At 38.1% G+C, this 25,840-nt stretch overlaps 1 long non-coding RNA gene across 1 annotated transcript; it reads right to left on the bottom strand.

The window, feature by feature from the left end:
- Positions 1,487-2,852, bottom strand: LOC110402137. Its single transcript, XR_002440921.1, has 3 exons — positions 2,659-2,852; positions 2,535-2,570; positions 1,487-1,888 (listed from the first exon to the last, which is right to left on the bottom strand). It is a non-coding gene; the product is annotated as an uncharacterized LOC110402137 (long non-coding RNA).

Below are 25,840 nucleotides of genomic sequence, written 5' to 3'. Positions count from 1 at the left end.
GACTGGCAAACTATTTGCTTTAAATTGTGATTAATTAACACGTTTCAACAGCAATTTAAAGTCTGATGACCGAAGATAATCCTAAGGTAGATCACAACGGCCTATAAAAATCAATAACACAGGGTTCCAGGGCCTCTGATTTTCAGCCTGTATTCAAATTCACCTGCTCGCACCATTAGGGGAAAGCAGCAGGGCACCAATATTTGTCTCCTGTCATTCTGGGGGAAAAATAACTTTCAGCACAACCTGTCACTGGATGTCACCAAAGTTCCATGAATTTGCAGGAAAAACAGCACTAATTTATCAATAAAACTCAAGAATCTTCAAACGGGCATGTAGAACGACCCGTTAAAGGTAGCCTAGCATAAAAATGATCTGGGTACACTCACTGTCTCCTGCACAGCCGCTGAGGTTTATAGATGCAGTTCAGTGCTGTGACTTTGAGAGGGTTAGTGTCCCACAGGCACAAAGTTAGGCAAGATTTTGTCTGCTGGAACAGCCCTTGGCTATTCTGAAAACCTGCACAGAGCAGCTGAAGTTGAGCAGTAGTACTTGTTAACGTAAAATTTTCCTATTTGCTTCTGTAAAATGAAATTAACACTTGCCTTTGTCCTGCTCTTTTTTTGGCCAGAACTCTGAACTGTTTCTGGAAGCCAGCAGGGCTGGGGCTGTCCTGTACACAAGGGGTACAGTTGGCAGCACACATGAACACCTGGAAGAAGCCTTTGCCTCTCAGGTGCTTTGCACCAATGTGTGTCAGACTGGGAGTCTAAAAAGAAAAACGATGCAATAAAAATAGGAGGTGCTGATTTCCTTGCAGGGGAATTAGTGCAAGCATATTAGCTGCAGAGTAACTTTTGACTAATGCAAAAAAAAAAAAAAAAGTAGGTGAAGGTGGAAAAAGATGTATTTGCCATGAATAGGAAACTTTTAAATGTCTATTATATGCAACCTCAAAGTGATTTAATTTTTGAGGAAAAAAATAAAGAAAATTTTATCATCATGGAGTGGTGAAAGGCATAAGAGCTGGTATTTCAAAAATAAGCAAGTGACTTGGCCATCAGTGCCACAGTGACTTCCCACCTCCTGCAGCAGGAGCAGGCCTTGCTGCAGCAGGACCCCCACCTTCCCACACGCTGCTGCCCTGGCTGCCCCACAGGTGTGCCCTGCACTGCCCAGCACATGGACACCTCTGAGGCTGGGGTACCGCAGGACACAATGTGCTCGCATGTATGCGTGTGGGTTATTTACTCGCACAGCAGAGGCAGGTCTGCATGCAGCCCATGCCAGCCTCTTCTATGGCAGAGGTATAATTCCTATTGAATTCCTAATTCTCTTTTAATTCTATGGTATTACTACATAGCCCTGTTCAATTTACTCTTATTAAATTCTGGAGGGTTTTTCCATAAGGGATATCTTCAGAAATGTTAAAATAGGACAATTGCTGTTTTTTTGGAGAGCTCTATTGCCTTCTCAGCTGGAAAGGATGATTATGATGTCTGAAAAAGGTACTTACAGCTTAGTGCACAGTAAACACATATTCTGTTTTCCTTTTCCTCAGTTAAACAATATAACACATAGCAAAGAAATCCGCAGAAATAGCAATAAAAACAGACACACATTAAGAAGATTCCCAAAGCTTCTTAATTTGTACTTTGTTCCTCCCATCAACATTTCCACTGGCATTCATCGCTGAATATTCATTCCTGTTTTTCTGTTCTGGGCTGAGTGGCAGCAGCCATCAGTGACACGCAGGTACTCCTGCGACAGGGTGAGAGCCGCTCTCCCCCCCTGCCCCTCTCCGGTTTGGGAGAGCCGCGCTCCCCACTAGCCCCCTTTCTCTGCCTCATGCGCTGAGAGCTCCCCCTCCTGTCGCAGCCAACGTTCACTGCAATCAACAGATTAATATTATTACCTCATTTTAATTAATTCTTCTCCTCGACTCAAAAAAAGCACACCTGGTGCCTTTCAGAGCCAGGCAAAGCTTCTTTCCTCCCGCCCTCTCCTGAACGTCAGTGAATAACTTGGCAACAAAAAGAAAATAAGAGTATAAGAGTTTGTTCCGCATACCAAGCGGTTGGAAGCGAAGAAAAGGCAGAAAAGGGACTTGCTCTGCACAGGAATCAAGAAAAGTGACAACCACTAAAACTTCCATGTTTCTATATCTCAGCAGAGCTTATTAGGTCAAGCCAGAGTAGCACAAAGACTGTGGTTGTGTGGTTTTCAGACCAGGGTTGTCTGACATCTATTTAACTTGAAGAGAAGCGATGCTTCACTACGTACAGCTACGCAGGTAGGTGGCTTCCATGCAAGTGCTCAGGCCCAAAAGGTGATTACAGACCTTATCACCACCATTTCCTCCCTCAAACCCACACTTCAATGTGACCCAACCCAACAACTCCCAGAATTTATAAAAGTTAATACAACCAGAAAAACACAGAAAAACACATGACTTCTAGAGCCTACAGTCCTGCAGGTGCCCTGTAACACTGTAACTAGTGGAGATGAAGTTGAAGAGGATGAAGGCTACTCACCAGTTCTCCAGAGCAGGTGGTGCTCTCTCTGTTTGACTAGAGAGATGAAACTCAAGATCAGAGACTTTATCCACAAACAAACAAACAACAACAAAAAAGACACAAATTTATTACAATTGCTTACACACTATTAAGAGGTGTAGCACTAGACTAGCTCTCTTGGATGCTCAGATTTGGATACCTAGGGGGCAGCAAGACTGAACGCACAGTGGCAGCGCAGCACAGGAGCTACCTTTGGGGCTGGCTGGACAGGCCAACCCCAATGCACATCCCAAACAGGATGAGTGGAAACACTGTCAATGAATCCTTGATTATTTGCTCCTGTTTCTCAGGAAGCAGGTGGTAGAAATCAGCCCAGCCTGACTGTGACTCCTTAAAGGCCCATTTTGACTACAGCTGTCACACCTATACTAGAAAACATGCACTTCACCAATTTTGAGAAACCCTTCATTCACTTATACTGATGTTTGTTTGAAATGAAAAAACATATATTATTTTTCAGACTTCTTGCACCCTTAGGACTATAGAGCAAGACTCTGCTTTCATAGGTTCCATGCTAAGCAAGGAGTGATGACCGTAAAGCCTGCTGAATTAATAAAAAATAATACATATATATGTATTTTTAAAAAGGGAGATAAGATTTAAAGGAATAAATGATGTCCAGAAGATTTAAAGGAATAACTAATGTCCAGAAAAGGAACTGGTGCCACATTGTTTTGCTTTTGTCTGCACCATGGTTTCCAAGTTCTCATTGGAAAGACAGGCTCTGACATAACTGTCCAAACTCACTTTCTTCTTTTAAACTTGACATTATTGCAAACTTGGAAATTCATGTTTGTGAGTTGCTCGGGAGCTTGACTTTCCCTGTGCCCAAGCAGTGGAGTAGCTACTTTCTTTCTTTCCATCTCCATTTTATTTTCATCAACTTTTTTTTTTTCTTTTCACTGATGTATTTTTAAAGTGAACTTACATAAGAGTGATCCACTCATCACACTCTGGTATTTTATTATTGCTATTATTATTATTTTGACTTACAACTCCAAAATAAAACTCTTCCTGAGAACTCAAATTTTTAATGCTCAAATACCTTCTGGCTATTCTGGATGGTGTTAAGTACATAAACAATAATAATCTTTAAAAATCCAAACAGATATTAGAATGAGATGAAAAAAAATCCCTTTGTGCATATTTTATACCAAAGCACAAATGTGTATTTTACATTAGTGGGAAAAAATTCTTCACAGAAGATGGATTTTAATAGATAGGCTGTTAATTTCATCACAACTAAACCAGATCTAGAAAAAAAGGGAAAATAAACAAGTTAGCTGCCTATGAACACAAATTAAATGTATTGCAACAAATAACTCAGCTGTACCAAAACATGAGATACAGCAAACTAGAAGTATGTCCACTCTTACAACTTGCTTTAAAACTGTTACTGTTATTTTTATTATAGACCTGAATGTCACAGAACAATATAGGGACCGGAGCTGTGTTAGCTAATCTGCCATAATCCTTTCAACTCTTTGAAAGAACAACAAGCGGTTGATAAGCAGGGTCAGGCTGGGTCAGGATTTTGATGGGAGACATCTAAGGAATGCCTAGGTGCTTCAGGAAGAGGATGTGAGTGAATTAGAGAGCTGGTCACATCAGTGAGCTTGCTCTCCCCTCCACTTTGGTAATGAGCAAACGGAGCAGACCATGTGCTGTTGAAGGGGAAACCTTCTGGGGGATGAATAATAGCAAAAATCCCAATCACACTGTTATCTTTCACCTGGCAGTGGCTTTAACTAACACCAGCTCACGTACATACATTTTGCCTGGCCAACTAATTGGACAAACTCTTTCCCACATCCACACCTAAAATTTATAGGGTATTATCAGGTGCTCTTAGACCATGCCATAAACTGTTTTCAACCTGTTGTCTCTATTCCCTTCACTTCCACACACTTTGGACATACAAAAAATATATTTCTGCAAAACATTTCTGAATTGCAGGAATTCCAGTTATCACCTGCATCAAATCTTGTGTTGGTTTTAACTACCGCCAACACTATTACACACAAAAAAAGTGCTATGTAATACCAGCAAATACTTTCAATTAATACACCACAAAGTTCTCATTTGAAACAGGAAAGTGAATGAAGTACAGTTATTTCAGAAATATGTGCCTTCTACTTCCCTTCCAATGTTTTTGATTCTGATTCTGTGATTCTGTGAAATATTATGCATGCTGTGCTGGTGAAAACAACCACACTCCCAGAAAATATTTCATTGAAAAATCAGTATCTGTGGGTTACTGAAACGAACATAGCAATTTCAATGAAAAGAGTAGAAGCCTCTCTCTCAGCCCTCATTTCATGCTTTTTTGTTTCCACTGAGCATATTTTGAGAACTAATCAGCCTTATAAAAGGTACCACTGTTAATCTACTGTTTGTCTTCGTCTTCACTGCAGCTGCTTAGTAGATTGAGAGCAAACAAAACCAGAATTAAGGTCATTCCATTTAAATCCTTCAGAGTGGAAGACAAGGACTAAATTATTGCTGAGAATTACGTGAAGGAAAACCCAGGATAAGATAACTATTGTTTATTATTTGCCAGCCCCATAGTGGCACTGCATTTACATATTTGCAAAGGGATTACATGATCATTTTATGAGATTAATTGATAGCATGGGGAGATTCTCTGATATACTGTCCTCACAACTTTGTAGTATGCTCCGCTGCTCTCAAAGACAAAATGCAGCACACATGGCTACTAAGGAAAGGATGAAACCTACCAGATACTCATCAGCGCTCACACATGGAGTGTAATGACATTTTGTCACATAAATAAAATATAAATGACACTGTGCCAACTTTACAGTCCATCATACAGCACAGGTCTGAATCACACAGGCTCACTGTGAAATCCCTAATGGATGATTTTGCTTTCTTTCATCAGACACCTCAAACCTGTATTTTCTCATCTTTAAGGCAGAAGGAGCAATAGCACAAAACATCTCTTTTATGCTAATAACAGGAAATCATTTCACAGTAGTAAAATCTGAGTAGAAAATGAGTGGTCAAATAAGTAGAAAATCTTTTGGCCATCAAGAATCCACAAGCTTTTCCTTCAAATTAGGAAACATTCCCTGGGAGCTACTCTATAAATAATACATGGTGGGTTTTAGTGTAATCTTTAGTGTGAGAACACGCTTGCTTTAGAGCCAACAGTAATACCACTTCAAGGAGGAAATGCTGTGTGAAGAGAGGATCTTGCAGCTCTCTCCCACTTTAAAATCAAGTGCAATGGCTCGGGGGTGCCTCCAGCCCCAGGAGCCTGATGGCTGTAGGCCCTGCGTCAGTGTTGATGCCTGGTCCTGGTGTGCAGGGCCTGCCCCAGGGGCTATCAGGCCCCAGGCCTGGTGCCTTGCACGCGGTCCTGTTGCCACATCTGTGGGCCACGTGCAGTGTCCCTCCGGCTCTTAAGGGACTGGAAGAGCTGTGGAAGGGAGGTTTGTATCAGCCCCTCAGATAGCTCAGAGCACACCGAGTCATAATCAGGCACATTCTTCCTTCTAAAAATTCACCAGAGAATGTTTTCTTTTGTATGGCTCCCCTAGACTTGTTGGTAAGCAGATCAATTGCAACAGAAGATGAAATACAGTGGGGTCATAGTTCTTCCAGGTGAATCACTCTCGCCTGTGGAATTCCGTGGAATATCCACAAATAGAAGATTCAGTGTGGATCAAGAATAAAATCTTGTTTCTCCCTTTTCTAAGGAGTACAAAACAGAAAATATTGCCTTATGCTCTACTTTTCTCTGTGAAATAGTCCTGTCTGTGTTGGAAGACCTAAATTATATCTGTCTCCATGCAAAACACTCCTTGGTTATCTTTATTTAGGGCATAAACAGCTTTAGGATCAGCCTGGAGGGGTCTTTCACTAAGAAAATGATGGCTGTATACAAACAGCTTTTAGGTGTAAGAATACTGACGATAACAGTCATTAGTGGAGCCAGTGAAGAAATACATAAAAATTCTAAAACTGCCACAGGAGACATCTACAAATAATGACAATTGCCTTCTTACAGCTCTGAAATATATTTTGAAACATACAAAAATTCTGCTAACATCATCCACCAGAGAAATGTCACAGGGATGATAGGGCTATACATGTAACAGCTAGAAATACATAGTAGCTGGGAAATATTTATATATATATATAAAAGCATTAAAACAAAACAAAAAGCTACATATAGATATATTTATATAAAACAAAAAACAGACGAACATCAACAACAGAAACAAAACACCAAAAAACCAAGAAATTGTTTTTTAGAATATTGGAAGCCTAACTTTAGTTCAGGATTTAGCACCCTCTCTATCTGAAAAGGCATGGACAGCTATGCTTGCAGCTTGTGTTTTCTTGCACATACGTAAGGCCAGGAATAATGTTCCCCTCATTCCCATTCTTTCCAAGAGATGTTGCTACTTCTTCATTTATTGTTATAGTCATTTCTCATCACAGCATTTGTATGCCATTTCAAATATTGAAATAAGAAGACACAGAGCTCTGAGCTCTTCCTCTCTTCCAGTGCCCTGAGGGGCCAGAAAGGAGTGAGGCCAAAGAGCAAAATAAGAGTCCTAATAGACAAAGGCACAAATGGAGAAAAGCACGGTTGATTTTAGCCTTGATTTGTTGAAAAGCATTAATGTGATCTAATGTGCTAAATGCATGACTGTCAGCAAGGCAAATGCACTATGCCAGCAGCTGCCAGTTCCTGCAGACTTGAACTTTAATTCTCAGGTGGAGGTGTGATGAGTATGCCTATAGTACACAGCATTTTCTGTGAGACCAGAAAATATACATAATGCAACAGCTTGCTGCATAGTTTGATGACATTTTCAAAAAACATTATAAAGCAACAAAATCATAGATGGCTTTATTTATCAATCATAAAATACAGCTTATTGCTTTTTCCAAAGCTAAACAAATAGTTGAAAAAGAAATTACAGAAAAGGACTGTATGGAGACTATGATTATATAGTGAGGGAACTAGAAAGTTACTTAAGTGTTACACTTCTGAAAGAAATCTCATTAGGGTTGCATTAAATAATTTATCTAACATAAAGAAGGCATTATACTTGCATCATGTAAATATTGACAGACTTAGCTAATGAGTGGCTGTGTATAAACAGCCTCCTTTTTCATTTCAGCTGGAGTCTAGAGCAGAGAGCTTTGTATATTTTACAGTCTCTTGTACCTGAGCCAACAACGGATAGTGCAAGAGATCAAAGCCTTGATACAGAGATGCCAAGCAATTTGTGTATAAATGTGCTCCCTAAAAAGCGATAAGATCACAAAAGAAGTTTTAAGATACTTTTACCATGATCTAAATGTTTAATAGCTAATTACTCTGATGAGCTGTGTTGGAGTTGTACCTGATGCTAAAAATGTGCCAACGGGATATATGTGCAAATAATTCTTTCTATTTTTATTCTACAAGATATTTAAAAGAGAAAATAGTTTATTTTAAAAAGCAGCCACAATTCATTCTGTTCTCTACAGGAATATTTCATTTCATTTCATTTCATTTTATTCATAATTATTTCTTCAGATTTTATGTAATAAGCTAGAATATAATTTTGTCTGCATAATTTTACTATGATACTTAAAGAAATAAGTACCAAAATACGACCTAAATGGCCAAAAGATACTCAGAAGCAATGTCTGTTCAATTAAGTCATTATTAATGTTTTAAAGTTGCTATTAACACATGAAAGGATAACATTCAGTTCAAGACATCATCCTCTTCTTGATAAACTATCACTGCCTAACTCAAGAACAGGCCGAGCATGCTACACCTCCATAAATCACTGTGCAAAGAGAGATCAGCCAAAAGTATAAAGGCTGTAAGGTGTATTTTACAACCAACTTGCCAGGACCAGTATTGACCTGTAGAGCTATGGGAAGTACACCAACACAAAGCATTTAATAATTTGAAAATCTGTGGGTTCCTATACTTGAAGGATTTAATTATGGGCACAAGTATTTTCTACTCCTATAACAAAGTACTTAGCTTCTTCACTTTTTATTATGCAATAAAAGACAACAAGTCAGAAGCACAAATGTAGCATTCACTGTGATTCTCAGAAACAAACCATATAACCCTCTCTCTTGACTTGTTTTCTCACACTGTATCAACAAGATTGGCTAGAACAAAAGGGAAAGGTGAATAGCAGCTGAGCAACAGCTGCTTGTTTACTGCTGTGTAGTACAAGCAGGCACATGGGATGGAGCGGAAAAGAGAGAAAGGCACCTCTCCATGCAAAAGTATATTCTGAAAATATAATAAGTAGTATTTTGCACTAATTCTGCTCAGCTACAAATGGTGCAAAGCAACAGACGACACCAATGGCAATGGAGTTCAAGGTAGACTTGTGTTTGAATGAGTTCTACAAGGATTTTTAATTCTTTCTTTTATTAACAGTGCTCTCCATCTTGCGTTGCTAAGTACTCCTGCATCATAAGATCAGGCTGGGTATAGGAGTCAGCCAGAGTGTAGGGGTCAGACTGTATTTACAATATGATCTGCAGGAGTGAGAGCACTGGCTACAGGGAGGAAGGAGAGGCAGAGACCAAGGGCCAGCAATCTGTGCTCTGCCTTTGTGCGTGTGTGCCTGCACATGTGTGCCTGCAGATCAATGGAAGGTGTTCAGTGTCTGGAAGCGCATCCACTCCAGCTCTAAACCAGCTAGCTCAGGCAATGAGGGCAAATTTGGAATCTAACAACCAGAGTGCATCTCAAAACCTGATGTGAGCAGCAATCCGTGCCACAGCCTGCGTTCCTATCTCCTGCTATCATCATGCCTTCAATCTCACTGCAGACACATCTTCTGTGTTGAGTTTCCAAGATGCTCACAGAAAAATACAGCACTACACATGCTGCCCTCCCTTGGCTCACATCTCTGCAATCTCTCCATGCTTTGGGGTAATCTGGATATAACTTTTTTTTTGCAGATGCCCTGTCTTACACATGGCTTATTTCACCTGAGTGTCAAGATACAGGCTGAGGAAACTCACTGTAATATTCTTCTCCATTTTCACTAACTCAAAACATTGCAGTAAATAGAAACAAATTCCACACAAGTAGAAATCCCTTTAAGATATATCAATAAATAGCTGTGCTCATACCTGTTGTACTGCATAAAAAACAAACCTCATTGCTCATACAGCTACAGGTTTGGAAAAACTGGACTTTTGCTGTCAGCTGAATCCTGGTGAGGAGTCCTGCTATTTCTGGACAGTAAGCGCTGTAAAAGCCAGGCACATCCTCATGCAGATGTACACATCTGCTTTCCATCCCTCACCCAGGAACAACGAAGCCTTGATGCAAACACGGAATGGAATCAAGACTGCATGTGCTAGCACAGGTACCATGTGAGAGATATGGGATGCCTTCTGCAGCCAGGAGCTGCATGCTTAGAGTAAAGGTTTTCTACAGCTCAGAGCAGTGTGCAGCCACCAGTTCTGACAGAGCAAGAGCAAATCTGATGCTAAGAACAGACTTGAGCAGAGGTTTTCTTCTTCTCTGCATAGCCCCAAGGAGAGATCTTACTCCTCACCTGTACCCCTGACTCTGTGTGACTGTAGGAAACAAGTGGTGCTGGCTACTGCAGGAGGGATGCATACAATTCCCAAGGGCACAACCCCATGCTCAGGCACACGGATACTCACCTGCTCTTGCGAGGTGAGAATGTATTTGTTATTTATATTGCCTATTTCTTTGTTCCCCATGGAAGCCTTCAATTTCTTGGGGAGAGCTGGAACGTCCTTTGTTCCTCTTGAAGAGGAAGGAAGACCCAATGGGTTTAAAGCAATGACAGTTATACAAAAAACACCAGTCTATTAATATCTCAGATTCAGGGTATGTTAAGTCCTTGGCCTCTGCAGTGCCTGTGCACTCAGATACACTTAGAAAATCTTCCAACAAAATAGCAGTGAATAATAGACACAGGTCAAACATTTCTTAGTGGATTTTCTAGTCAAACTGAAGAGAAGTGGACACAAGACCCGGGACTTCAATAAAAGGCTTACATTCACCTAACTCAAGGCTTACCTAGAGGCTACATTCAGGAAGGATGCATGGCATTAAATGGTTGGAAAATGGGTCCTAGAGAAGAAGACTAAATATGTCATCCCTATCTAAAGGGGACAGATACCAAGAGGCAACTTCACGACAGCAGATAAACAGCTGTGTAAGAATCAAAGCTGCAAAAATAGGCTCTGCAGGCTTGACAAGGAAAGGTACAACCTCCTGCTGCTGGAAGTTGAACCAAAGCAAATTCAAGGTTGAAACAAGGTGCAGCACATTCCTGATGGTGCTCATTAGTCACTGGTACACCTTGCTGAGGGTAGTGGTGGCTCCACACACCAGAAAGAGCCAGGTCTATAGTTGAGGGTTCCTTCCCTGTGGGAAAGAAAACCTAAAAGAAGCTGCACCTTTAAAACACTTTTGCCTAGTACTATGTCATGTCATGGATACAGCCACATACGTAATTAGCAAAAAGGCATAAATGATTGCTGAATACTATCAGAAGAAATCTCATATATGCACTACACGTGCCTTTGTAGGGCACTTGGGAATATGCTGGTGCTTGGGTAGTGAATTTTGTGATATGAAGGCTGCTCCAGAAGTAATGCCTCCTATTTTATTATGTTGGTCCCTGACATCAGAGGCAGATATTTGTGGTATGGCATTAGAGGTTGAGCCTCCCCACCAACATGCCAATACAATTTGTTGCCACAAAACAGAGAGCAGCAGAGGGGCGGTCTGACAATGTGGCATCTGATATGGGAATGTGTATGAAGAAAAGGTGTGTCATTGAATTCCTCCATGCAGAAAAATGGCACCCAGTGACATTCATCGATGTTTGCTAAATGTTTCTGGAGACCAAACAGTGGATGTGAGCGCAGTGAGGTGGTGAAAAGTGCATTTCAGTAGTGGTGACAGCAACGTGAAAGACAAGGCCCATTCCAGATGGTCATGCAGGTATTTGCAAGTGCAGTACGCAGGCTCATGTGAGAAATAGAAAAATGCTATAACAATCTCATAATAAATAGCTTAAGGATCTTGCGTACACCTCAAAGTCCGCTGGAGTGGACATGCTCATACCTCCTTTGTTATAGTCTTCTCCTATTCCTTGCCAGAACGCACTAATAAATTTTTGTGTCCTTCACAGTCTCTCTCTATAATTTTAATTTAAATAGATGACAACTTCAGTTCCCAAATGTAATACACACTATTACTCCAGAACCAAAGAAAGGATATAAAAACAAAATTTAAAAGAACTCTTTATAATTTAAGAGTGCTAAATTAACCCTGAAGATCTGCAAAAGATAAATTTCCATGTTATTGTGGCTCTCAATGGATTATCGGTAGTTGTAGCAGCTGGAATGCTTATGCAGTTTTCTAGGAAATAAATGCTTCTTTTCTAAATTTCTGGAAAATTTGAAGAAAGAAATAATCAAAAATCATTAAAAATTAAAACTAAACATTGACATTAATTTTAAATTTTCTAATCACAGTGAAGGATATTCTGCTTTTACCAAGTGAAGCTTAGAAGCAAAATACAATGGATATATATCTTACAATAAATATTTTCAAAGAAAAATGCTAAAAATATCTTTTTTCTATATTTACATGTCCAATTAAACTCTAGATAACTGCTAAAACATGAATTCCGATTGCAATCCAGCTACAATGCACACCAAGCACAAAGGCCTTCTAATGATCTTTGATTAGTTCTTTATTAAATTCATCAAGTGAGCAAAGAAAATGTAATAATCTTCACCATTTGTCATCTTTCTGATTACAGTTTTGATTAGAACTTTCAGCTTTTATTTTCTTCTTTTCTAGTCATTGCTATTACTGTAATACTGCTCCTTTCCTCTAGTTTAAGATATAAGGTAAATGAAACAAATTTGTAATTCCAGCTCTGTATTTAACTAGGTGCGTTCATGCCTTGGAAGACGCTAGCTAAGAATATTAGTTTTTAAAAACACAAAATAGCCCTGAGTGGAAAGTCTCAAATTCATATCATAAAAATTTTCAGAGTCTCAAGTAAATACCATCCTATCTAACCACACAGTTACTGATAATGCATGTCAGAAGCCGCAGGCAGAGAACAGAGCCGCGTCCAGCCTGGGGCTTGTCATGCCCCATCGTATTGTAAGAATTCCCACAAATGAGGAACAGAAAAGGACTACAGCCTTGTTCTCAGGTTGCTGCACCTGACAGCTTCTCTTGCTCTCAAGAACTGTACCTCTGCAATCACCCCGCAGTACCACAGCTGACTCGCAGCTCAGGGAAGGTGCCCTCAATTACATATTACATCTCTTGGAGAATGGTGCTCCAGAGCTGCCTCATGATCACAACACTAAGGCTCACCACAACTACACAAGGAGCCCAGTCACCTTAAAATCTCTGCTAATTCAAGTAAACGCAATTATTTACTCACAAACTCCAAAAGAGATAACACAATAATTTGCAACAGTGAAGGGGAAGGAGGGTAGTTAGTAATGCACTTATTCTACTTTTTCTGAGGTTGTATTTATAGGCATGTTAAATCTTGGACTTACTAAAAATAACAGTTCCTCTTTTTGTTTGGGGCTCTTTTTTTTTTTTCCCTTGAGCTTCAAGATGGTTTTAATGCTATGTCAATATAGGAACTGTTTTATGAAGACAAAATGCTCATTTTACTCTTTATAATATTCTTTATTGCAGTTCCCCTGGATGTTAAGCTCTGTATTTTTCAAATCTACACATTTCCGAGCACATAAATGAACACTTTCCATAGTTAATTGGAACATTTTTCCTTCCTCACAGGCTGTCTACAGTCTCCTAAATGTTTCAAACAATTATGTGACATCTTAAATGCAAGACATTATACTGGATCTTTCTCTCATGTGCAGTGATGTATTTGTCAAGTGGCAGCAACCATTTGTTTACATTATGTTTGACTTAATAGCAAAAGCAAGAGAAAAAATGGGGAGAAGGAATAGAAATAATAGACATTTTGCATGGATGTTCACAGTAAAATCTGAACATTTCTTCACTGTAGAAGATTCATGATGTGACGTTGCCACTAGGATATTAGCCTAGTGTACGCTGCATTTTTAAAATAAAACTTGTCAGTCAGCATTAAAAAAATCATCTTCATTACAGAGAACTTGAAGAGAGTCAGAATCTGCTGTAAGGCTGATAACGCCATTGAGACAAAGTCAAAGTTTTACACTCCTAACTGCTCTTTATTAGAAAATGATTTATTCAATACAAAATAGGTTTTCAAAATGATGATGGGATTAATCAACTTGTTAGCAGAGAAAGTATTGAAATAACTTCACGGTTGGCATAGCTAGTTGTCAGAGCAGCTCCCCCTTTCATAGGCACTTGTTATAACAGGCAGGGGGCTAACCCTCTCAGACATGGAGCTAATCAGTCCTTGAAAGTCACTTCATCCAGTGGAGTGGAATAATGTACTCTATCGTCAGCTGTCCACCTCTACCATTTGGATCAGTGGTATTTAGATTGACCATTTTTTGCTTCATCAACTTCCATTTTAAAGAATTATAATTCTTTCTATGGTATCTTTTATCAAAATATCAGGTTAAATGTATTTGATTATACTAACCACTTCATAGCTGGCATAGTTAAGACCAGTCAGTGAATACACAGTGAGATAAAGAAAAAGCAGTCTTAGGAAGGCTATTCTTTAAGTTTGACTAAGTTCTCAGAAAAAAAGGCCTGAATGATTGCTAAGATCACAGTTAATGACAAAGAACAATATTTCCAGCACAACACTAACACAATTAAACTTCTAAGCCAAGGGGTCCATTTACAATTGCCGGGCAGATGCCAGCAGCTATCTGCTTCCCAGTGTCTGCCTGCACTATGCAAACAGATGTTCTTTGCCAAATTTTGCAACGTGTGTTCCCAACCTTAATACAACAACTGTCTGTTTTCCCTTTCTACAAGAATTCACCCTTTTCCTGACTCTGGGGTGGGACTAACTGAATGTGAATAGATGGGCTAGGGAGCCCCAGATAAGATCACTGAACTTGTAGAAGGCAAAAGCTGACAGACCAGGACAAGGTAATAATGCCCCCTCCCATTATTTCCTCACTTTCTCTCAGTAATATCAGCTAATATAAAATTATCATAATGAATGAGGTGTTTCTTCCTCCTAATCCACGTACCTTCCTCTTCAGGAAATCACCCAGAATTCTACTGTTTGTATAACATACGAAATCAAACACGTGGGATTTTGGCATGAGGTGTTACCAAGACCTTTTAAGTGGCTTCAGAATTTAAGTAATCTGCAGTCAAAAATACCCGCTTTCTTTTAATAACCTTTCAGACTTTCTACTACTGTGTATTAACAAGTGGAAATTGTCGTTACTGAACTATTCTTCTAGATGAACTTTCCTGAATGTTTCATTACTCAATTAACCATGATTTAAATTAATCAGAAATCCAGGAAATGAATAAAAGTAGGACTAGACTAAACAATGTTGACAATTTGATTATGTTATACGCAGAATTCATCTATTCACTGAAATCCTCTTAGTGTGATAACTCCACTCTTCTGATTACAATTATTTCATTTATTTGGTGAATGTGTTTTCTCCTGTTCTAATACTGACTGTTATCTTAAGCATTTTTTTTCCTCCCATTTGGAGGAGGCTGTTATCAAGAAGGGAACAGTCATCCTCAGAAAGTTGTTCACCCAAATGTGGGAATAAAAGAAGCACCCAGATATGTTCCTCTTTTTAAAGCAGTAACAGCATGCAGGTGGCTGCCTTGAAAAAAAATTCTCCTTGCCCTGTGTACTTCCTTTGTGCAACTATAATGCATCTGCTAGATGGCCAAATCCTACCACAGGGCTTCCAATGAGTCTAACTGTCTCCCTGTTTCTTTCAATTACTTCAGTTATCTACAAAAGAGCACAAAATCAATTCTATATTGCATAAATTATTGGCATTTATATGTGAATAACATAAAAAACAGTCTGTAGGCTTAAAGGAGAACATCACTTTCCACAGCCTGGGAAGAGTTTGGGTCTTGCAGTCAGAGAGGAGCATTGACGCCACTGGGAATTTATGAAAGGGATGACTGTCTGCAGTAATCACACTTGCTATATTTTTATAACAAAACAAAAAGCTTGTTCAATTAGCTTTATCTTTTGTCATGTTTTCCAATCTTGTTCTTAATCAAGGCATATAATATACTCATTTCCTGACCAAACATTTGAAGAAGGCGGCAAGTTAATCTGAAAGTAAGAGCAATTTAATATGCACCTTTTCCTCCTTTGATTAGAAAAGTTTCTTCTCTACCTAGAAAAATTTGATCTTGTAACCAAAAACAGAGAACTTCCTGTAACTGAAAGTAATTCTTCCACTAAAAATTGGTTTGTATAAAATTTCAGAGCACTTCTATTCATAAAGCTGATGTTCCATGACTCTATCAAGAAACCAAAATTTGTCACTACATCAGTCCTGCCCATTTCTCGTCACATGCAATGTTCTGGTGGGAGGCAGGTTGTGTTAATAACTCTTCATCCCTCAACCTTGTCTTATACAGGGACCCACATGTCCCAGGTAAGCATAATGAAAAATCATTACACTATAGTGAAGAAAAAATGAGGAGTGAAGGGAAAAAAAGTAGTCAACACATATCACCAGGAATAGATCGTGCTGCTGCTGGTTTGAATAGAGAAACGAGTTTGTTTCTTCCTAACCTTCTCCATCTAATTACAAATTGTGTTACTTGAAAGGCTACCTCAAGACTTCTGCACTATAATGAGGGTAAGAATAATGGTAGTGATGTGTACTAAATTAGACTCTTGCCAGTAAACATACTTTTTTACTCAGATGCTTTTATTTCATAATAAATTTGAAATAATTTACTTGGAACAGGATGTGAAATTTACTTAAGCAAAAGGAGTAACTGCGATGTTCAACAGAAGTTACTGGGAAATAATCAGCTTAATTAAACTTATCTTAATAAATCAGAATTATGAATACAGAGTAAATTAATTTAAAGTCATCTTAGAGCCTTTACACCACAAACCACCATGGTTAAAAAGACAAATATTAAAATTTTTCAATCTCAAATATGTCACGTGACCAAAGTTTTTCTATACAGTTTATGTTCCTCTTTGTTTATGTTATGATCTTGCCAGATTTTTGTTTTCTAACATGGCTATTAAGACTGCCGATGTTTTTCATTAGTATATGTATTTCCTCATGAGTGTAATCTCACTAAAATCAAGGTAGTACTTCTGCATACAAGAAGTATGCACTGAATCACCTGTTTTACATTTACATGAAAGAGCAGACCGGTGCTTCAAAGGAGATCAGGGGACCTTTCTGTAAGACTTGTTCAAAACCATATTAAATTTAATATCTTGAGAATTTCTGCCTGAATCACGTGAGATCTTACTCTATATAAGCCAGTGGAAGTTGTTCACCGAAATAAATACTGAAATCATCTGAAAACAAAATTGAAGGCGTTGTGTTTAACTTGCATTCACAGTAAAAAAAAAAAAAAAAAATTACAGGAAATTATGGTTATCTCTAACATAACTCTGCCCTTGTCTGCTTAGCTTACAACTATTAAACATCTTCAGCTTCCTCTCCTATGACTTCACGTTCAAAATCTAAGAGCATTGTATTTTGAATCCTAGCACAAATATGGGCAGCTATGTGACACATTATCTGCTAAGATATGCTCTTAGTGCTGAAGTTGGTGAAATTTGGCTATTACTATTTCTAACATTACAGTCCAATTGGAGCAATGTTTCTGAAAGACCTGTTCAGTACATTAGCTCTCAAATATGAAAAAATACACTTTCATCATTGAAATTATTCACTTAAAGCAGCACTTCAACAAAACATTGTCCACACTGACCTTGCAATTATTTCACATCTAGTGAGTACTGATTTACATACCATATGCTTTTCCACCTGTAATTGAGGCTATTAAACAGAATGCAGAGGCTGTGCTCCACCCTCTGTATCTAGCAGATTACAAAAAAGGTGTAAACTCGACAACACAGGATGATGAAGTTGCTTCTGAAGTTGGGCTACAAGTGCTCAGCTCAGATGAGGGTTCCACCCCTGTCCACAGGTGCAGCTCAGCTGCTTTGTTCAGCCACAATGCCACCAGTGCCCAGGTGGCTCATAAACACCAACTGGTAAAAGTCCTCCTGAGATAAACTAGTCTGAAAATAAGAGGGATTAAAAAATTCTGACTTTTAGAATTAAATTAGAATTTCAGTTTTAGATTTGATTACAATTATTTTCAGTAATATAATACTACTCTTTGAAATACTCCTTAGGAAAAAAAAAAAAAGGTATTTTTCTTCCTTGACTGAATGAGGCACTTACAAAAGCACTGAATTTTAACTAACTGATAATCATGTTAATTTAAACAATCATTTGCGTACAGATTCTTGAAACTTTTCAGGATTTGGGAATTAATGTGTCAGGTTTGCCAAGCTACTGAAAATACCAACAAATCAAAATCACCACTTTTATTCACATGAAAATATCTTTAAATCATATTTTTTTTACAATGCTGTAGGGTTTGTACACTGCAATTCTGTAGCTATTGATGTAGTACGAGCTAAGAATGTTGATGACCTAATTCACTTTTGAGAATGTGGAAAATGTCTAAATTGGAAATCTTCCTAGAAGGCCAGGAAAAAGAGCAATAGAAGGAGAGCTGTCTTGAGATTCTAATTTGGAATGGTATTTTGTATTGTTCTTGCAATATAAAGTAATTATGGAATCAACTATTAGAAGATTCTGAATTAGAGTCTAGATGGCTCCAAAAATCACTGCCATGAAGGATGGGATAGGACATTTGCATGTGAAAGGATTGCGAACTGTATCTATAAAGAATTGTAAAATTACTACCATATTTATTATTATAATTTTGTATCATCACAGACTCATTTCAGCATGACCTGTAAGAATAGATTAAATTAATGTCATTTTCTCTTCTTGTTAACATCTTTATCACAAGAGCAAGCTGTCACAATTTTTGTGTCTAAAATAGTCTGTGAATTACAGAGGGCAGGAGATGGACTATTTCCCCATTCTGTGCATTGGTTAACTAACCTCTCCCAGTTCACTCTTCCTTCCCAACCATACAGTGTGACAATCAGCATAAAACCTCTTTATATCCTGCCGGATATATATGCTGGTTGAAAAGTAGCCAGCCTTCACCGTTTTAAAACTCCAGGTGAGTTAAATAAGTAGAAAACAAGAGCTGGATGAACAAGAGGGGACATGGGAAGAGAAGTTCTGAATGGAGACTAGGCTCAGAAAGCACTGAACATAAAATTAAAGCAAGAATATACGCAGCAGTTTTAATGCACATACATGCATACGTATACAAGTGTTTAAAATATACATTGTCTAAATAACCACTTTTATACTTCTGAACACCTTGTCCACCCAAATGATCCAATGATAAGAGAAAGCTATGTCTCTATGACTTCACTGGTAGTTTTTTATAACAAAATATCTGGGACCCAAAAAAGACCAAAAGTATGAGATAAAAATAAATCGGCCTTTGGAAATGTCATCTTTTTATGTGATTGGACTATAAAAAAAAGAGGTTGGTAAGGTTTACCTGTATTTTTCCTGTCCATTTCCCCATTTCCTTTTTCTCAATTTCAAATACAGGGACAGGAAATAAGGACTAAAACATCCCCAAGGAACTTCCCAAGTGAAATTCTGAGAAATTTTCTCGAATATTTTCAAACAAATACACCTTTCCTTCGGACACCTGCTCAACCAAGGCTTCAGGACTTTTAAACTATGCTGTGCATCCTCTCTCAAAGACTCTTTTCTTGGTTTTAAGATACTACTCAGTAAATGTAGATATTTCTGTAAGATGTTGCAGTTCTTGATACAAAGCTGTTAATTATCATCAGAGCTTTTATAGTCCAATGTATGTGTCTCAGGTAGAAGGTATGTGAGGTCTCATCGCTTTTTAGAAGAGTGAGAGCTGTCAAAAGGAAATCAAGAGACTACTTTTGGACACCAAGTAGAAGAACACAGCAGACTCATCTTGTAGAGTTATGAGTAAATATTACATCCATCACATCCATCTCTCAGATCATAAGTATGTGACTAAGTATGTGACAAATCTGTATAGTAGCTATGCTTTTATCCCTGAATAACATCCATTCCGATTTGTACCTAGTACTCACATTCAATGCACCGGCCCTTGGCTGTTTTTTAGGAGCTGCTAGTGTGACAAAAGCCACCTACAGTTCGGACTGGTGATGCAAAGGAGTACCCCCAGTTTTTGGCAGCTGAACAGTCAGACCCATTTCAAAGTCAGGAAGCTGACTTTTCCGAATCATACCTTATCCATGGTGTTCCAGTTAGAGATAGACATTCTGGACACTTAAATACAAGCCTCATGAATATAATCTCCCCTCTTCATTTCAGAGTTGAGCTCTGCCCTCTGCTGCTCCACCATACTGCTTAGCGCTCAGGAAGATATCTGCATGCTTCCAAGTTCCAGACAAGTCAAAGAATGTAGTAAGTCTTCCAGTGAAAACTATAATTTCAGCAACAGTTATAAAGTCAGCACAAAGCTTATAATATGCTACATGTAAAAAATTCTCAGAGAGAAGAAAACTGGTGCTCCAGAAGTACTTCAGGGTGCCTGTGCCTATGAATACTAGTGCTAAGGCGCTTATGGAACCGGGAACACATGAGAGCAGCACTAATTTAGAAGGTCTAGTGCCTTGTTCACCCAACCATGGTCTTAGTGCTTACAATCCAAAGGTGCTGCCTGCTGAAACAATCATTCCCCATCCTCCACCTGCTAAGCTACCTGGCTTAAAAAGAATACCTCAACCCAATATCAAGAGAGGAGCTGAACGGCAAAGGTGGCTGAACTGTGGGTAATATGAAGGATCACTTTTGGAAAGCCTGTTCTTCCATCTCAGCAATAAATATAGCAGCTTGCAGCTTTGGATGCAGAGCTGTAGTATTTACATGCATAATCCAGAGTATATTTTAAAGGAAAGTTAATACAAACCCTTGTAGAATTTCAAAATAAGTTCTGCCATCTCTTGGGTATACTGCGTATGTTAACAGTCCACTTGTCTTTATTTTTGTAACACTTTTTGCCTGTTTGTTTGTTTAAGACTGCCTGAGGCACGTTACTGCATATCAGTTTCCAGAAGGATTAGAACAATAAGATAAAATTTGATGTAGGTCATGTTGTTGGCAACTGATGGCTTTTCAGCATCATATATTTATATGTTACTAATTCCAGTTTGCATTGTATGTAAAGGTTGATTACTTATTTAATGAAGAGGCTTCACTGGCACAGAGTTTTGTCACAAGATAATGGTCTCATGCTGTTAACTAAATGGAAAGCATTTACTGCAAAATGTATACGCTCTAATACTTAAGATTAGGTTATATAAAGGGAATATCCAGCAACGGGGTGTGGGCAAGCATAAGGAAATATGCAAGAAATAATATTTTCTTGTCTAAAATACCAAACTAGATAACACACCAAAAAATACATCTTTGTTGCGCCTTTATCCTCACAATACATTTGTGTCAGTAACCGGCTACATCAGCACAAGATGTATGCATTAATGGAGAAGAGCACTGCCTAACAGTGATTGCTACAGGACCACAGGATTCAGTCCTTCTGTCACCGGAGATTGGGTGAATGACACTAAAAGGAATTTTCTATAAGATTCTACACCTCTTGGCTTAGGAAACCTCCAGTCCTACGTACAGGTTTTCAGCACATGTTCAGCATGATTCTGGCTCCTCTTTAAGTTCTTCTATTTCTATTACCAATATAAATTAATTTGCATATAGAGACTTCCTAATATTCCTGAATGTGATGTTAATAGAGAACTATAAACTCAAAGTGTTAATCAGGATGGGAGAGACAAAAGATTTCCCTACGGGGAAATTGTCAGTTACATAATCAGAATACATTAAAATCTAGTAGACAGCATGTTTTTAATAAAAAAGAGCAAAATGAAGAGCTGAATTTATGGGCAGCAGACAAAGATCCCTTAAAAATAAGCCTATTAATGCTTCCTGCAAGGTCAGATCAAGGGTGATGAAATGAGAATTGACCAAACATGAGAGCAATTCCCAGCTAAATAAAAAGCCAGATATTCTTTTCTTCGCTGACAGCAGAAAATGAACATAGAGACAAGAAGGGTTGATCACCGAAGCCAAAAATGTACTTTCCATTCTCTGAGCTTTCTAAAGTCTCTTCTTTTATCCATTTTCTATTTTTCATCATATTGCCATTCTCCCTTTTTTGTCAATGACCTTTCTTCAGTCCAACTCAGCTTCTGTCTAATGACCTGAAGAGGCCTTCTTCACAGGCTGGAAAGCTTTAGATTTAAGATCCCCCTCCTTCATTAGAGTGAAAAGTGAACAGCCTCTGTGTGCTGGGTGTTAATGAATGTGAAGAAAGATTTTTTTTGTATGTGTTTTACACATTATGTTCTTGACTCCTTGAGGTGCTACAATAAATTGCTGCGCTTCATTTACAAGGAGTGATAACAGAAGCAAAATGAGGATCTGGCGGCAAATTACTTCTCAGTTCACCCTGGGTCAGGCTGCTGGGGCTAATGAGAAGAGGTGCTCTAATTTTAAACTCCTCCTCGACCAAGCTATTCCTGCATTAATGTTCGCTGCTGTAAATTGTAAAGTCAAATGAAGGAGCACTGCTGAAAATTAACCAGTATTTTTATCCTTTGAGTACCCAATAGAACATATTTTGGCTTCTAAGCCTGGTGGTTATCAAAGGCAGAGCAACTACACCAGGCGCTCTGTGGCAAGATGCTCCCTGTGTACACACACACGGCTATTTCTGCCTTTTCTTTAAAAGAGAGAAGAAAATTTTGCAGGTTTCCAACAAGATTATAATATAACCAAAAGAAGAAGGTGTTTAAAGCCAGCTTTTTTGTGTCTCTTTAACAGGACACTGCACACAGACACTAAAAGTCGTGCAGAATTACTCTGTTCATTTAATGCTGCTGCATGTTTAATGAATTGTAATTGTGTATATGGAAAGACCCTGTAAATCACTGACCCATTTAGGTCTATGAGCACTCTGTTGCTATAAGCCCAAAGCAGGATTTGAGTAGTTAATGAGAAACTAATGCAGCACCTGCTTCTCTCATGAAATACCTTCCTAAGCCCTTATTTCGCCATTTTAACAAAACGAAATACAAAACAAACAAACAAAAGAAACAAACAAAAACAAAAACAAAAACAAAAAACACAGAGAGAGAAAAGAAAAAGAAAAACAAAAAATCCCCAACAAAATCATAGCCGAAACCAAAACACAGCCTCAGGATGCACATTATGGTATTTATGCTTCTGTGAAGGGCACAGCTCCAGGTTAGTGTTGCTGGATTTTTTTATTGATAACTCGGCATGAACTGAAATGACGTTGGTCTATTTAAAACGTATATCGGTGACATGGCATTCATTTGTTGTGCGATGAGTCTGTCCTGGTACATTCTTCCATGAAATTGCTACATAACATACAAATTAACCACACTACCCTACTCTAATCATTGTAATCAGTTATGTTTTCATGTGTACATTACTAATATATAAGGTTGTTGTAGTTCTTGTGTGTAGTTTAATTGCTTGTTTTTGCATATCTTGTGTGATTGATGATGTTCTAGAAATCTTTTCCCCGAAAGGAGACTTTCTAAATTACTTTGTTTAGATGCTAATGATTGTATTTCATTAGTGGCCCTCTCATCCAGAATCATCTTTAAATGAATGAATATGCCATAATTAAAAATCTGAATTATGAATTACTTTGAAAGGAGACAACATTGTCCCGATTTCCCACTGCGACTCAGTGTTATTTCAATTATGTAAATATGTTTAATCATTCCCCTTTTGTTTTTCTAATTATTTAATATTAATGTTGCTTTACCCCTTTATTGCTACAAGAAGGGCTATGGCATCTTAAATGAGAGTACTTAGACAAGTGATACACAGATGACTAGATTCAAGCAGACATTTACCAGAATGCATAACCCATTTCAAAAACAAACATGCTATTAACATTCATACTAATATAGCAACACTAGCAGTAATTGCACTTCATGCATGTTTTGTCTTTACAAACCTAATGTATTCACAATGTACAATCTCCAATCAATTTTCTTATCATCAAACTTCAAATCCATTTGTACAACTTTAAATTCACTCGCAGTGCTGATTTTAAGGAAGGAGATTCTTCTGCCCACAGACTGCACTTTCTCAACTGCTTAAAAAACAAATCTAAATTGTAAAGTATCTGGACATAAGATCTCGTTTTCTCACCGTTACAGCTGGTCCCATTTCAGAGGAAGCAAATTCTTTCCCATGAGCCTGAGCATTAGGACAGAATTAACGCTCCTGAAAATCCATGCTGAGTACTGCACTTTTAATGAAATTCATAAAAACAAAGGACTGCACAATTAATACCTGCAAAACTAGGCACATCATAAATCCACATAAAGAGTTACATACAGTGTACAAATGACATGGGAATTAATTATAAAATATTTCTACTACCTACAAATTTTGAGTTTCAAACTCAGTATAATTAATTACAGTCTGGAACGCAGCACTTTGTCTGTTGCATGGGAACATTCTGAAATAGAATTTGTAGCACTATATTATCTCACTCCTGAACAACAGTAGCAACGTAAATTTAAGACACTATTTCAAATATATTTCTTTGTAACTTATGTGGAGCCCAAGTACAGGAGACCAGAAGAAACGTGAGTTTTATTCCCATACTTTTCAAGACCCTGCAGCTCCCTGAAGAAGTCAGAAACTGGTAGAGGAAGTGATCAGATCTGTTCCAGTTCTCATCAGCAACGGCCATAACATTATAAAATGCATTTAATATGTAGAAAACCATATTTTTAATCATAAGTTTTACAGTTTACCTTCCACCAGAGTCAGAAAGCATAATGAAATACGCACAAGTGTTATCAGCAAAAACATCCTGCCACTTCCAATTTGAGTTTATTACTCTCTGCTTTGCAGTCTTTGCAGAGTGAATACTTCCAATTAACATTGCTGCTCTTTCAGCCTCTGAATTGCACTGGGATGATTAAATACAAATGAAGAAAAAATTGCTAACGCCACATGCTAGTTTTGATTTGTTTAAAAAAATAATCACAGGCAAAAAAGAAGGTGGTCATTTCCCGTGAACTTGTCTGTGTGTGTGTGTAAGCACAGAGGTAGGCTTTATTCAAGGAGTTGCTCTGCTGAATGGAGGTCCTGACTGCAAGCAGATGGGTGCGTTCTGTCAAACACATTCACGCTTCTGGCCAGCTCAGCAAGTTCTATCAGGGCATCTATTTCTGAGTAGAATTATTCTTTGTCAGTAACTTCTTTCATAGTGTTCTTTATTGGTATTTTCTCTCCCACTTCAGCCCCCCCCCCCCCCCCAAAAAAAAAAAGACGATGACAAGACTTAAGGAAGCAACTGCTATTTTTACTGTTCATTTTTTTTTATCAGTTTCAGTAAACATAATTGTATGGAGACCATATTTTTTGGAGAGAAGATACGTTCCAAAATAACTTTTAAAGAAGTCAAAGGAGGAGAGAAGAGAAAAACAGATATCTGAACTTCTAGGGACTGGTATGTGAAAAACGAGTAAGGCAAAGAGCAAAGCAGATTAGCTTGGCAGCCTCCATTTTATATGTTAAAATTTTTCACAAAGCAGTTTAATTAGAAAAATTAGGAATGGTAATTGCTACATATAAATGTAAAGTGTCTCTCTTGGCCCTGCATAGGGGTAAAAAAAAAACAAAAAACAAAAAAACCGACCAAATCCCCAACTATAATGCCACTCTCTGTTCTCAGGATTCTTAAATATGCAAATAGTTTTTCCACTTAAGATCTTGGAGACAGATCTGGTCAAAGCAAATTACCCAAACATTTTGCACTCATCAGAGAGGAAAAGAGACGATAAGGCAGATAAAGCCAATGAATGCAGACATTTTGAACGAAAGTCTGCCATTTTACATAGGAGATTAACTTGTACTCTAGTTCTCCAGTAATATTTGTAGCAGAAACATGCTTTCATACTATAATTCATGTGAAGTGAAATGCCAAATAAAATCTGGGTTCACTGAGGCAAATGACAAGATTTTCATTGACAAGGAGTCATTTTGTTCCATGGAATTTATGCTGTCATTATTTTGATCTTTTTTTCCTTTTA

This window comes from Numida meleagris, chromosome 6 (assembly GCF_002078875.1).
Source record: "Numida meleagris isolate 19003 breed g44 Domestic line chromosome 6, NumMel1.0, whole genome shotgun sequence".
Taxonomy (NCBI): domain Eukaryota; kingdom Metazoa; phylum Chordata; class Aves; order Galliformes; family Numididae; genus Numida; species Numida meleagris.
Note: the sequence above shows the minus strand (reverse complement) of the source record. Positions and strands in the feature narration are given on the sequence as shown.